At 40.5% G+C, this 14,520-nt stretch overlaps 1 protein-coding gene across 4 annotated transcripts in view; it reads right to left on the minus strand.

Annotated features, from left to right (window-relative positions):
- Positions 1 to 14,520, minus strand: part of raf1a (Raf-1 proto-oncogene, serine/threonine kinase a) — a 77,281-nt gene that overhangs the window by 32,520 nt on the left and 30,241 nt on the right. The window lies entirely within an intron of this gene.

The following is a 14,520-nucleotide window of genomic DNA, read 5'->3' on the forward strand; positions in this document are numbered from 1 at the left end:
GGACTATAGACTAAAGCTCGTGTAGACTGATGTGGACTATAGACTAAAGCTCATGTAGACTGATGTGGACTATAGACTAAAGCTCATGTAGACTGATGTGGGCTATAGACTAAAGCTCATGTAGACTGATGTGGACTATAGACTAAAGCTCATGTAGACTGATGTGGGCTATAGACTAAAGCTCATGTAGACTGATGTGGACTATAGACTAAAGCTCGTGTAGACTGATGTGGACTATAGACTAAAGCTCATGTAGACTGATGTGGACTATAGACTAAAGCTCATGTAGACTGATGTGGACTATAGACTAAAGCCCATGTAGACTGATGTGGACTATAGACTAAAGCTCGTGTAGACTGATGTGGACTATAGACTAAAGCTCATGTAGACTGATGTGGACTATAGACTAAAGCTCATGTAGACGGATGTGGACTATAGACTAAAGCTCATGTAGACTGATGTGGACTATAGACTAAAGCTCATGTAGACTGATGTGGACTATAGACAGGGGTGCACATAACAGGTACGCATGCGCGACAAAAATCAGGAATGCGTAATGCCACTTGTGTTACTACGCGCCTTTGCGTACTTTAAGGGTAACTGTCGCCAAAATGCAACATAGGCAGTGATCATTTAATTTTTTCACGTTTTAAATGACGACCACGTCAACGAATAAAAACTAGACGGAAATTAGTGAGGGACGATTGGGGAAGAGATCCAGTCAGAACTGATTTGCGTTTGTGGTAGATGCGCACATTTGAATTGTAACGTGCTGATCTACCCGGCGCACACGAGTTGGCATGCGCTTGATGCATGTCTCAAATCGTTAAAAAACGTCTGGGATAAAGAGAAGAGCAGACATGGATAGATCTGAATAAGAGAGACGACGCGAAAGAGAGCTTTATTCGGTATGCTTTTCTGTGCGAACACACACACATACGCGACCCGAAGCGTGCAGTCCTGCACATAGACAGCGCGCAAGGACTGAATTGAGCTCTCTTTCGCATCTGAATGGACAAATACACACAACATTATGTCTAAATGTCAGTTTTGGAGAGCATTCACGTAAACACAGTCGGTTATGTCTTTACAGAACGTACAGTGCATCAGTGCAATTGGATCTGCATTCTGCACACTCGGTCTTAAAGTGACAGTGCGTAATAAACCTAATGCCTTCTGTACACTTAATATTGATCAAGTAACAAAATAAAAAGAGAAAATTCACTGCTGTTTAATATCTTTAATAAGGATTTATTATATTTAATTTATACAAATAAATATATCTGAACAATCAAATAATACTTTAAATAAATCTTTTCCAAAGGTGTTTTCTATCATTTTAGGTAGTTTTTTCCCCCACGCTGATGTAAATTTAAGTGTTAGTTTTTTTAATTAGTTTGGTTTTAGTTAGTTATTTTATGCTATAAAAACGGGAATGTGACGTCATGATTGACAGCTGTGGCTACGCTACATTATGGGGTGAGTACCAAACACCATCTCCTGGTACTCACCTGAGTAACTCACTGAAAAAGTTATGTGCACCCCTGACTATAGACGACTGATGTGGACTATGGACTAAAGCTCATGTAGACTGATGTGGACTATAGACTAAAGCTCATGTAGACTGATGTGGACTATAGACTAAAGCTCATGTAGACTGATGTGGACTTGATGTGGACTATAGACTAAAGCTCATGTAGACTGATGTGGACTATAGACTAAAGCTCGTGTAGACTGATGTGGACTATAGACTAAAGCTCATGTAGACTGATGTGGACTATAGACTAAAGCTCATGTAGACTGATGTGGGCTATAGACTAAAGCTCATGTAGACTGATGTGGACTATAGACTAAAGCTCATGTAGACTGATGTGGGCTATAGACTAAAGCTCATGTAGACTGATGTGGACTATAGACTAAAGCTCATGTAGACTGATGTGGACTATAGACTAAAGCTCATGTAGACTGATGTGGACTATAGACTAAAGCCCATGTAGACTGATGTGGACTATAGACTAAAGCTCATGTAGACTGATGTGGGCTATAGACTAAAGCTCGTGTAGACTGATGTGGACTATAGACTAAAGCTCATGTAGACTGATGTGGGCTATAGACTAAAGCTTATGTAGACTGATGTGGACTATAGACTAAAGCTCATGTAGACTGATGTGGACTATAGACTAAAGCCCATGTAGACTGATGTGGACTATAGACTAAAGCCCATGTAGACTGATGTGGGCTATAGACTAAAGCTCATGTAGACTGATGTGGACTATAGACTAAAGCTCGTGTAGACTGATGTGGGCTATAGACTAAAGCTCATGTAGACTGATGTGGACTATAGACTAAAGCCCATGTAGACTGATGTGGACTATAGACTAAAGCCCATGTAGACTGATGTGGGCTATAGACTAAAGCTCATGTAGACTGATGTGGACTATAGACTAAAGCTCGTGTAGACTGATGTGGGCTATAGACTAAAGCTCGTGTAGACTGATGTGGACTATAGACTAAAGCTCATGTAGACTGATGTGGGCTATAGACTAAAGCTCGTGTAGACTGATGTGGACTATAGACTAAAGCTTGTGTAGACTGATGTGGACTATAGACTAAAGCTCGTGTAGACTGATGTGGACTACAGACTAAAGCTTGTGTAGACTGATGTGGACTACAGACTAAAGCTTGTGTAGACTGATGTGGACTATAGACTAAAGCTCGTGTAGACTGATGTGGACTATAGACTAAAGCCCATGTAGACTGATGTGGACTATAGACTAAAGCTCATGTAGACTGATGTGGGCTATAGACTAAAGCTCGTGTAGACTGATGTGGACTATAGACTAAAGCTCATGTAGACTGATGTGGACTATAGACTAAAGCCCATGTAGACTGATGTGGACTATAGACTAAAGCCCATGTAGACTGATGTGGGCTATAGACTAAAGCTCATGTAGACTGATGTGGACTATAGACTAAAGCTCGTGTAGACTGATGTGGGCTATAGACTAAAGCTCATGTAGACTGATGTGGACTATAGACTAAAGCCCATGTAGACTGATGTGGACTATAGACTAAAGCCCATGTAGACTGATGTGGGCTATAGACTAAAGCTCATGTAGACTGATGTGGGCTATAGACTAAAGCCCATGTAGACTGATGTGGGCTATAGACTAAAGCTCGTGTAGACTGATGTGGGCTATAGACTAAAGCTTGTGTAGACTGATGTGGGCTATAGACTAAAGCTCATGTAGACTGATGTGGGCTATAGACTAAAGCTTGTGTAGACTGATGTGGGCTATAGACTAAAGCTCATGTAGACTGATGTGGGCTATAGACTAAAGCTCGTGTAGACTGATGTGGGCTATAGACTAAAGCTCGTGTAGACTGATGTGGGCTATAGACTAAAGCTCATGTAGACTGATGTGGGCTATAGACTAAAGCTCATGTAGACTGATGTGGACTATAGGCTAAAGCTCGTGTAGACTGATGTGGACTATAGACTAAAGCTCGTGTAGACTAATGTGGACTATAGACTAAAGCTCGTGTAGACTGATGTGGGCTATAGACTAAAGCTCATGTAGACTGATGTGGGCTATAGACTAAAGCTCATGTAGACTGATGTGGACTATAGACTAAAGCTCGTGTAGACTGATGTGGACTATAGACTAAAGCTCGTGTAGACTAATGTGGACTATAGACTAAAGCTCATGTAGACTGATGTGGACTATAGACTAAAGCTCATGTAGACTGATGTGGGCTATAGACTAAAGCTCATGTAGACTGATGTGGGCTATAGACTAAAGCTCGTGTAGACTGATGTGGACTATAGACTAAAGCTCGTGTAGACTGATGTGGGCTATAGACTAAAGCTCATGTAGACTGATGTGGACTATAGACTAAAGCTCATGTAGACTGATGTGGACTATAGACTAAAGCTCGTGTAGACTGATGTGGACTATAGACTAAAGCTCATGTAGACTGATGTGGACTATAGACTAAAGCTCATGTAGACTGATGTGGACTATAGACTAAAGCTCATGTAGACTGATGTGGACTATAGGCTAAAGCTCATGTAGACTGATGTGGACTATAGGCTAAAGCTCGTGTAGACTGATGTGGACTATAGACTAAAGCTCATGTAGACTGATGTGGACTATAGGCTACAGCTCATGTAGACTGATGTGGACTATAGACTAAAGCTCATGTAGACTGATGTGGACTATAGGCTAAAGCTCGTGTAGACTGATGTGGACTATAGACTAAAGCTCATGTAGACTGATGTGGACTATAGACTAAAGCTCATGTAGACTGATGTGGACTATAGACTAAAGCTCATGTAGACTGATGTGGACTATAGACTAAAGCTCATGTAGACTGATGTGGACTATAGACTAAAGCTCGTGTAGACTGATGTGGACTATAGACTAAAGCTCGTGTAGACTGATGTGGACTATAGGCTAAAGCTCATGTAGACTGATGTGGACTATAGACTAAAGCTCATGTAGACTGATGTGGGCTATAGACTAAAGCTCATGTAGACTGATGTGGACTATAGACTAAAGCTCATGTAGACTGATGTGGACTATAGACTAAAGCTCATGTAGACTGATGTGGACTATAGACTAAAGCTCATGTAGACTGATGTGGACTATAGACTAAAGCTCATGTAGACTGATGTGGGCTATAGACTAAAGCTCGTGTAGACTGATGTGGGCTATAGACTAAAGCTCATGTAGACTGATGTGGACTATAGACTAAAGCTCATGTAGACTGATGTGGACTATAGACTAAAGCTCGTGTAGACTGATGTGGACTATAGGCTAAAGCTCGTGTAGACTGATGTGGGCTATAGACTAAAGCTCATGTAGACTGATGTGGACTATAGACTAAAGCTCATGTAGACTGATGTGGACTATAGACTAAAGCTCATGTAGACTGATGTGGACTATAGACTAAAGCTCATGTAGACTGATGTGGACTATAGGCTAAAGCTTGTGTAGACTGATGTGGACTATAGACTAAAGCTCATGTAGACTGATGTGGACTATAGACTAAAGCTCATGTAGACTGATGTGGACTATAGACTAAAGCTCATGTAGACTGATGTGGACTATAGACTAAAGCTCATGTAGACTGATGTGGACTATAGACTAAAGCTCGTGTAGACTGATGTGGACTATAGGCTAAAGCTCATGTAGACTGATGTGGACTATAGACTAAAGCTCATGTAGACTGATGTGGACTATAGACTAAAGCTCATGTAGACTGATGTGGACTATAGACTAAAGCTCATGTAGACTGATGTGGACTATAGACTAAAGCTCGTGTAGACTGATGTGGACTATAGGCTAAAGCTCGTGTAGACTGATGTGGACTATAGGCTAAAGCTCGTGTAGACTGATGTGGACTACAGACTAAAGCTCGTGTAGACTGATGTGGACTATAGGCTAAAGCTCGTGTAGACTGATGTGGACTATAGACTAAAGCTCGTGTAGACTGATGTGGACTATAGACTAAAGCTCATGTAGACTGATGTGGACTATAGACTAAAGCCCATGTAGACTGATGTGGACTATAGACTAAAGCTCGTGTAGACTGATGTGGACTATAGACTAAAGCTCGTGTAGACTGATGTGGACTATAGACTAAAGCCCATGTAGACTGATGTGGACTATAGACTAAAGCTCATGTAGACTGATGTGGACTATAGACTAAAGCTCATGTAGACTGATGTGGCCTATAGACTAAAGCTCATGTAGACTGATGTGGACTATAGACTAAAGCTCATGTAGACTGATGTGGACTATAGACTAAAGCTCATGTAGACTGATGTGGACTATAGACTAAAGCTCATGTAGACTGATGTGGACTATAGACTAAAGCTCATGTAGACTGATGTGGACTATAGACTAAAGCTCATGTAGACTGATGTGGACTATAGACTAAAGCTCGTGTAGACTGATGTGGACTATAGACTAAAGCTCATGTAGACTGATGTGGACTATAGGCTAAAGCTCGTGTAGACTGATGTGGACTATAGACTAAAGCTCATGTAGACTGATGTGGACTATAGACTAAAGCTCGTGTAGACTGATGTGGACTATAGACTAAAGCTCGTGTAGACTGATGTGGGCTATAGACTAAAGCTCATGTAGACTGATGTGGACTATAGGCTAAAGCTCATGTAGACTGATGTGGACTATAGGCTAAAGCTCGTGTAGACTGATGTGGACTATAGACTAAAGCTCATGTAGACTGATGTGGGCTATAGACTAAAGCTGATGTGGACTATAGACTAAAGCTCGTGTAGACTGATGTGGACTATAGACTAAAGCTGATGTGGACTATAGACTAAAGCTCGTGTAGACTGATGTGGACTATAGACTAAAGCTCATGTAGACTGATGTGGACTATAGACTAAAGCTCGTGTAGACTGATGTGGACTATAGGCTAAAGCTTGTGTAGACTGATGTGGACTATAGACTAAAGCTCATGTAGACTGATGTGGACTATAGGCTAAAGCTTGTGTAGACTGATGTGGCCTATAGACTAAAGCTCATGTAGACTGATGTGGACTATAGACTAAAGCTGATGTGGACTATAGACTAAAGCTCGTGTAGACTGATGTGGACTATAGACTAAAGCTGATGTGGACTATAGACTAAAGCTCGTGTAGACTGATGTGGACTATATTGTGGTTATTGTGGCATAATACATACTATTATGTGGTTGAATTCGAGATCGATTGCTCCTGTGGAGATCGATTGCTCCTGTCTGCCTCGCTGTGACTGCTGCTGCTGTGAGTTTGTTTGCTGCGTCTAAGCCTCGTATTAGCTTCGTATTTCTTTCTGTTTTGAACCATCATTTATTATAAATTCTAGTTGTTTATACTACTAAATACAGCTTACTCAACATCTCAGATTAACCTGACATTGCTAGCTTCCGTTATTGTCAGCACAACACGCTAACTCGCTAGCCTTTTAACGCACCACCCGTGCTCTCAGTTATTTATTTTTATCTCACGCTCCCGCGCCTTTGAGTTCATAAAAGCCCAGGTGAGTAAGAATCAGTCAACAAACACGGTGAGTAATGTCTTCTCCTGTTATTGTCACCTGCACTTCATGTCACATGTTTACCATAGCCTTCTCTGTCGGCAATATAGGATTTATATGTGATAAATGCAAGGAGACAGTCAGGCTGACGGAGAAGATTTCAGAACTAGAGACACGCATCCAAACTTTAATCGAGAATAGTAAGAAGAGTGCTAGAGCTTTAGATACTATTTTGGATGCGCCTAGCCTAGTGAACTCTTTACATGAGTCGGTTCCGGCTGAAGTAGAGCCCGTGCAGCAGGGCAGATGGGTGACAGTGAGGGATCGCTCTAGTCGCGGATCAAAAAACCACTTTTCCGTTCCGATAACAAATCGATTTGCCCCGCTCAGTAAAACACCCACTGAGAATTATTCTGATTGTGCCCTAGTTATTGGCGATTCTATTACACGGAACGTGAAAATAGAGACACCAGCCACCATAGTCACATGTTTGCCGGGAGCCAGAGCGCCTGACATCAAAGCAAATTTGAAAGTGCTGGCTAATGCTAAACGTAAATTCTCTAAGATTATTATTCACGTCGGCACTAATGATGTTCGACTCCGCCAGTCGGAGATCACCAAAATTAATATTAAAGAGGTGTGTGAACTTGCAAGTACGATGTCAAGCACTGTAATTTGCTCTGGCCCCCTTCCTGTTCGCCGGAGTGATGAGATAGTTAGTAGATTGTGTTCACTCAATGGCTGGCTGTCTGGGTGGTGTCCACGAAATAATATAGAATTCATAGACAATTGGAAAAGTTTTTGGGGCAAACCTGACCTGTTGAAAAGAGATGGTATTCATCCCTCCTGGGATGGTGCTGCTCTTCTCTCTAGTAATTTGGCTCATAGTCTTAGAGATAAAACATGACAATCTGGGCCTCAGGTCAGGAAGCAGACAGACTGGCTTAACCGACCGTCTGCTAGCGGCCTCACGTCACCAAGGTCAGATAAATCCCATCACATAGAGCCTCTTTCACCTAGATATCATCATATAGAGACTGTGTCTGTTCCCCGAACTTGGAAATCAAAAATACGTTCAAACCCATCTAAGGTTAAAAATTTAATTGATCTTCAACAAATAAAAAACAGATATAATACGGATGAGCAAATGATAAAGCTTGGGTTGCTGAATATTCGATCTCTTACTTCAAAAGCGCTAATAGTTAATGATATGATTACAGATTATAACCTAGATGTGCTGTGTTTAACAGAAACCTGGCTAAAACCAAACGATTACATTGCTTTAAATGAGTCAACCCCACAAGATTACGGTTATAAACATGAACCTCGTCTGAAACGCAAAGGAGGAGGTGTTGCTGTAATTTATAGTAATATTTTCAAAACCACTAAGAAATCTAGTTGTAAATATAATTCTTTTGAAGTGTTGGTGCTTAATGTAAAAATATATAGTGTAAACGATAAATCACGTTTGAAAATTCTGCTGGCTACTGTATACAGGCCACCAGGGCACCATACAGACTTTATCAAAGAATTTGCGGACTTTCTATCAGAATTAGTATTGGCTGCAGATAAAGTACTAATTGTTGGTGACTTTAATATACACATAGATAATGAAAAAGATGCATTGGGATTGGCATTTAAAGACATTATAAACTCAATTGGAGTTAGACAACACGTGTCAGGACCGACTCATTGTCGTAATCATACTCTAGATCTAATACTATCACATGGAATAGATGTTGATGCCGTTGAAATACTGCAACAGAGCGATGACATCTCAGATCATTATCTAGTCTCGTGTAAATTACATTTAGCCAAGGCTGCAAAGCCGACTCCGTGTTATAAATATGTTAGACCGATTACTTCTGCTACTAAAGATTGCTTTATCAATAATCTTCCTAATCAGTTTCATCATCTCAGCATCCCGGATAGCTTAGAAGAACTTGATATTGCAACAGAAACTTTTAACTCTCTCTTTTCCAGCACTTTAGACACAGTTGCTCCGCTGCGCTTAAAGAAGATTAAAGAACATAGTCCAACGCCGTGGCACAACGAGCACACTCAGGCCCTTAAGAGAGCAGCCAGAAAAATGGAGCGCAACTGGAAGAAAACAAAACTAGAGGTGTTTCGGATTTCATGGAAGGAGAGCTCGATTGCTTACAGAGAGGCTTTAAAAGCTGCTAGATCTGCTTATTTTTCAACCCTATTAGAAGAAAATAAACATAATCCTAGGTATTTATTTGAAACAGTGGCTAAACTAACGAAAAAGAAAGCTTCAAGCCCAGAAGTTTCCAAGAAACACAGCAGTAATGACTTTATGAACTTCTTCACTTATAAGATCGATAATATCAGGGACAAAATTATAACTATGCAACCGTCTAATACAGTATCGCATCAGGAAGTGCATTGTAGTCTCCCTGAGGGAAAATTTGATTCATTCATTGCTATAGGAGAGGAAGAATTTTGCAAACTCGTCAAATCATCTAAATCCACAACGTGCATGTTAGACCCTATACCGACTAAGCTGCTGAAAGAGATGCTTCCAGATGTCATAGATCCTCTTCTTAATATCATTAATTCATCTTTGTCTCTAGGATACGTACCAAAAACCTTTAAGCTAGCTATGATTAATCCGCTTGTGAAAAAAACGCAACTTGATCCTACAAAACTAGTCAATTACAGGCCGATCTCTAATCTGCCATTTCTGTCAAAGATATTAGAAAAAGCAGTATCCTCACAACTGTGTTCCTTTCTTGAAAGAAATGATATCTGCGAGGATTTTCAGTCCGGATTTAGACCGTACCATAGTACCGAGACCGCTCTCGTTAGAGTCACAAATGATTTGCTCTTATCATCCGATCGTGGTTGTATCTCTCTATTAGTATTACTTGATCTTAGTGCTGCATTTGACACCATTGACCACAACATCCTTTTAAATAGACTCGAACATTATGTTGGCATTAGTGGAATTGCACTAGCATGGTTTAAATCATACTTATCTGACCGTTATCAGTTTGTAGCAGTAAATGAAGAGATGTCTTATCAATCACAAGTTCAGTACGGCGTACCACAAGGCTCAGTACTAGGACCGCTGCTATTCACTCTGTATATGCTACCATTAGGAGATATCATTAGGAAACATGGAATTAGCTTTCACTGTTATGCCGACGATACTCAGCTGTATATTTCTTCAAAACCTAACGAAACCTACCAATTCACAAAATTAACGGAATGCATAGCTGATATAAAAAATTGGATGACTAGTAATTTCCTACTACTAAATTCAGAAAAAACAGAGATTCTAATTATTGGACAAAAAACTTCCACACGTAATAACCTAGAGTACTGTCTAACACTTGATGGCTGCTCTGTTAAGTCTCCGTCGTCGGTTAGGAACCTGGGTGTGCTCTTTGATACCAATCTTTCATTTGAAAGTCATGTGTCTAGTATCTGTAAAACCGCTTTCTTCCATCTTAAAAATATATCTAAATTACGTCATATGCTCTCAATGAATAATGCAGAACAATTAGTTCATGCGTTTATGACCTCAAGGCTAGATTATTGTAATGCTCTACTCTACTGGGTGGCTGCCCTGCACGCTTAATAAACAAACTACAGCTAGTTCAAAACGCAGCAGCTCGAGTTCTTACTAGAACCAGGAAGTAGGGCTGGGCGATAAAACGATAACGATAATTATCGCGATATAATTTTTCTCGATAAAACGATATCAAGAGTTCGATAAATGTTCGATCATTTTTTTTGCGCCAAAAGCGGAACGAATCTCATTTGAACCGCGCGCGCCACACGGACCGTTTATCCGCTCGGCTCAAAGTCCAAACGGCAGCGCGAGCTCACTCGAGCAGACGTGTTTACTCTGATCGGTCTCGGTCACTAGATCCAGTGAGAGCGCTTGAATTCAGCGAGGAACACAAATGTCTCAGTGATTTTAACCAGTTTAAAGGCAGATGAAACAGCGCTGACGAACAGGAGAAGCACTGTGCGCAACGATAACTTAGTCAGAAGGCTTTTCCGTCTACACTCCCATCATTTACCACGGATTTAACGTTACTGTAACGTTAGCCTAGTAATATTAACTGCACCATGAAATGTGGGATATATATATATTGAATTGTATAATATTATTAATGTAGACAATGTATTAAAGGACTAATGGAATATAATTACAGTTTTTAATAATGTATTTAGGCTACTGGTTTTCATAAATACCATAGAAACCATAAAGTTACAATAGAAACCATAAAGTTACATTTTATCTGTGGTTATCATGATCTAAATCCATGATGCTGGATGACCAATGGTTAATTTTAATAAAACTAAAGAATATTACATTTTACCAAATAAAAATTATGTTGTTACTTTTTTTTAACAGATGTTACTGTTTTTGTTGATGAACATAAATTGTATAAAGTAAATCTGCATCCTAACTCAAGCTAATACTACTGAAATAAAGATATTTATTTTGTTAAGGAAAAATGTCAAATATTTGAATGTTCTTCCTCGGATTTGTGAAATGTTCACCTGTTTGGCAAGTGTTTGTCATGATATGTTCTGACAATAAAGAGTAGTTTAAAAACACAACGCTCTGGTTTCTACAGCTTTCACTTAGGAGTAAAAATCTGTCTTTAAACTTGAAATAAATAAAGATTTGACATTTATCGATAATTATCGATATCGACTGATATAAAAAAAAATATCGTGATATTTTTTTTTGGCCATATCGCCCAGCCCTACCAGGAAGTATGACCATATTAGCCCCGTTCTGTCAACACTGCATTGGCTGCCTATTAAACATCGTATAAATTTTAAAATATTGCTGATCACTTACAAAGCACTAAATGGTTTAGCTCCGCAGTACTTGAGCGAGCTCTTAACTTATTATAGTCCTTCACGTCTACTGCGATCTCAAAATTCCGGCCAGTTAATAATACCTAGAATATCAAAATCGACTGCTGGCGGTAGATCCTTTTCCTATTTAGCACCAAAACTTTGGAATAGTCTTCCTACCATTGTCCGGGAAGCAGACACACTCTGTCAGTTCAAATCTAGACTAAAAACACATCTCTTCGGCCTAGCATACACATAACACATTATAGACTTATATAATTAGGCTGCATAGTTTAGAATAGCCGGGACCGGGAACACTTCCCGTAAATCCTGATGTACTTGGTACATCATAATAAGGATGGCGTCTACGCAAATATTAGTCTCTCTGTCTATCCCGAAGGTTTACTGCTGTCCACCGGAACCAGGCCGTATCCAGATCTGATGAAGGACCAGCGCCAGGACACGACGACGACGCCGCTGACCTGAAGTGTCAACCAGTCTCTCCTCCTCTCCACTCCGACTTCAACCAACCGGAACTGGACAAATACTTTGATTCATTCTGAACTTCATACACTGTTCACTCATTGGCCAGAGGAGAACTGGCCCCCGACTGAGCCTGGGTTCTCCCAAGGTTTTTTTCTCCATTCTGTCACCTGATGGAGTTTTGGTTCCTTGCCGCTGTTGCCTTACCTTCTGGCTTGCTTAGTTGGGGACATTTAATATTCAACAATATTATAGATCTGCCTTAAAGGTGGATGATGATGAAATTGTTTTTTTGTATTATTTTCATGTTATCACTGTGAAGCTGCTTTGATACAATCTGTATTGTAAAAAGCGCTATATAAATAAAGATGACTTGACTTGACTTGACTATAGACTAAAGCTCATGTAGACTGATGTGGACTATAGACTAAAGCTCATGTAGACTGATGTGGACTATAGACTAAAGCTCATGTAGACTGATGTGGGCTATAGACTAAAGCTCGTGTAGACTGATGTGGGCTATAGACTAAAGCTCGTGTAGACTGATGTGGACTATAGACTAAAGCTCGTGTAGACTGATGTGGACTATAGACTAAAGCTCATGAAGACTGATGTGGGCTATAGACTAAAGCTCGTGTAGACTGATGTGGGCTATAGACTAAAGCTCGTGTAGACTGATGTGGACTATAGACTAAAGCTTGTGTAGACTGATGTGGGCTATAGACTAAGGCCCAATCCCAATTCTACCCCTTTCCCCTTCGTCTACCCCTAACCCTTCGCCTTCCCCTTCCCCTTGACCCTTGAAACAGAGTGGCAAGGCGTAGGGGTGAAAATATTCCCCTAAGAAATGGGACACCACTACTACACCGTTACACGTCATTATACGTCGTCGCCTACGTCACAGGAGATGCGCCGATGTTTATCACAAACTTCCAAGATGCACAGGACTTGTTTTCTGTGGTGTTGTATTAACACGTTGGAGGTACAGACCTATGTTTGTCCTATTTTGACCTATTTATTTATTTACTGTGTGAAACTGTGTGAAATACCACATTGTGTGGCGTTCATGTGCGTTCAGCTCATAAATACGATCTTTACGAGATGACTTGAACGTACTAATAGCTTGTGTGCTTTGTTCGGGGGAGAAGAGATTTTTTTACAAACGTTTCTTTGAAGGAACTGACCGTAAATATGAACACAAGATTGAATGTAACATAAAGCAAATCATTATTTGTCGTTAAAATACTTATTAAAGTCAACAATTCTTACATTTATGGTCTAATTTTTTGCTTGGGCAGCCATTTTGCGTCTGTAGCCGGTGTATGCAGTGACACTTCTCATACCCCTTCGTTTGAAGTGTGGTCCCGAAAAATCTTCGTTTGAAGGGCTATCTGGCCCTTCCCCCTAGCCCTTCCCCTCCAACCAAAAGAGAATCGAGACAGCCCTACCCCTCCACGTGCACGAGCAAAACAGAGGGGAAGGGGTAAGTGAAGGGGTAAGGGGTAGAATTGGGATTGGCCCTAAAGCTCATGTAGACTGATGTGGGCTATAGACTAAAGCTCGTGTAGACTGATGTGGACTATAGACTAAAGCTCATGTAGACTGATGTGGGCTATAGACTAAAGCTCGTGTAGACTGATGTGGACTATAGACTAAAGCTCATGTAGACTGATGTGGACTATAGACTAAAGCTCGTGTAGACTGATGTGGGCTATAGACTAAAGCTCATGTAGACTGATGTGGGCTATAGACTAAAGCTCGTGTAGACTGATGTGGACTATAGACTAAAGCTCATGTAGACTGATGTGGGCTATAGACTAAAGCTCGTGTAGACTGATGTGGACTATAGACTAAAGCTCGTGTAGACTGATGTGGACTATAGACTAAAGCTCATGTAGACTGATGTGGACTATAGACTAAAGCTCATGTAGACTGATGTGGACTATAGACTAAAGCTCATGTAGACTGATGTGGACTATAGACTAAAGCTCATGTAGACTGATGTGGACTATAGACTAAAGCTCGTGTAGACTGATGTGGACTATAGACTAAAGCTGATGTGGACTATAGACTAAAGCTCGTGTAGACTGATGTGGACTATAGGCTAAAGCTCATGTAGACTGATGTGGACTATAGACTA

This window comes from Phoxinus phoxinus (assembly GCF_949152265.1).
Source record: "Phoxinus phoxinus genome assembly, chromosome: 18".
In the NCBI taxonomy this organism is placed as follows: Eukaryota; Metazoa; Chordata; class Actinopteri; order Cypriniformes; family Leuciscidae; genus Phoxinus; species Phoxinus phoxinus.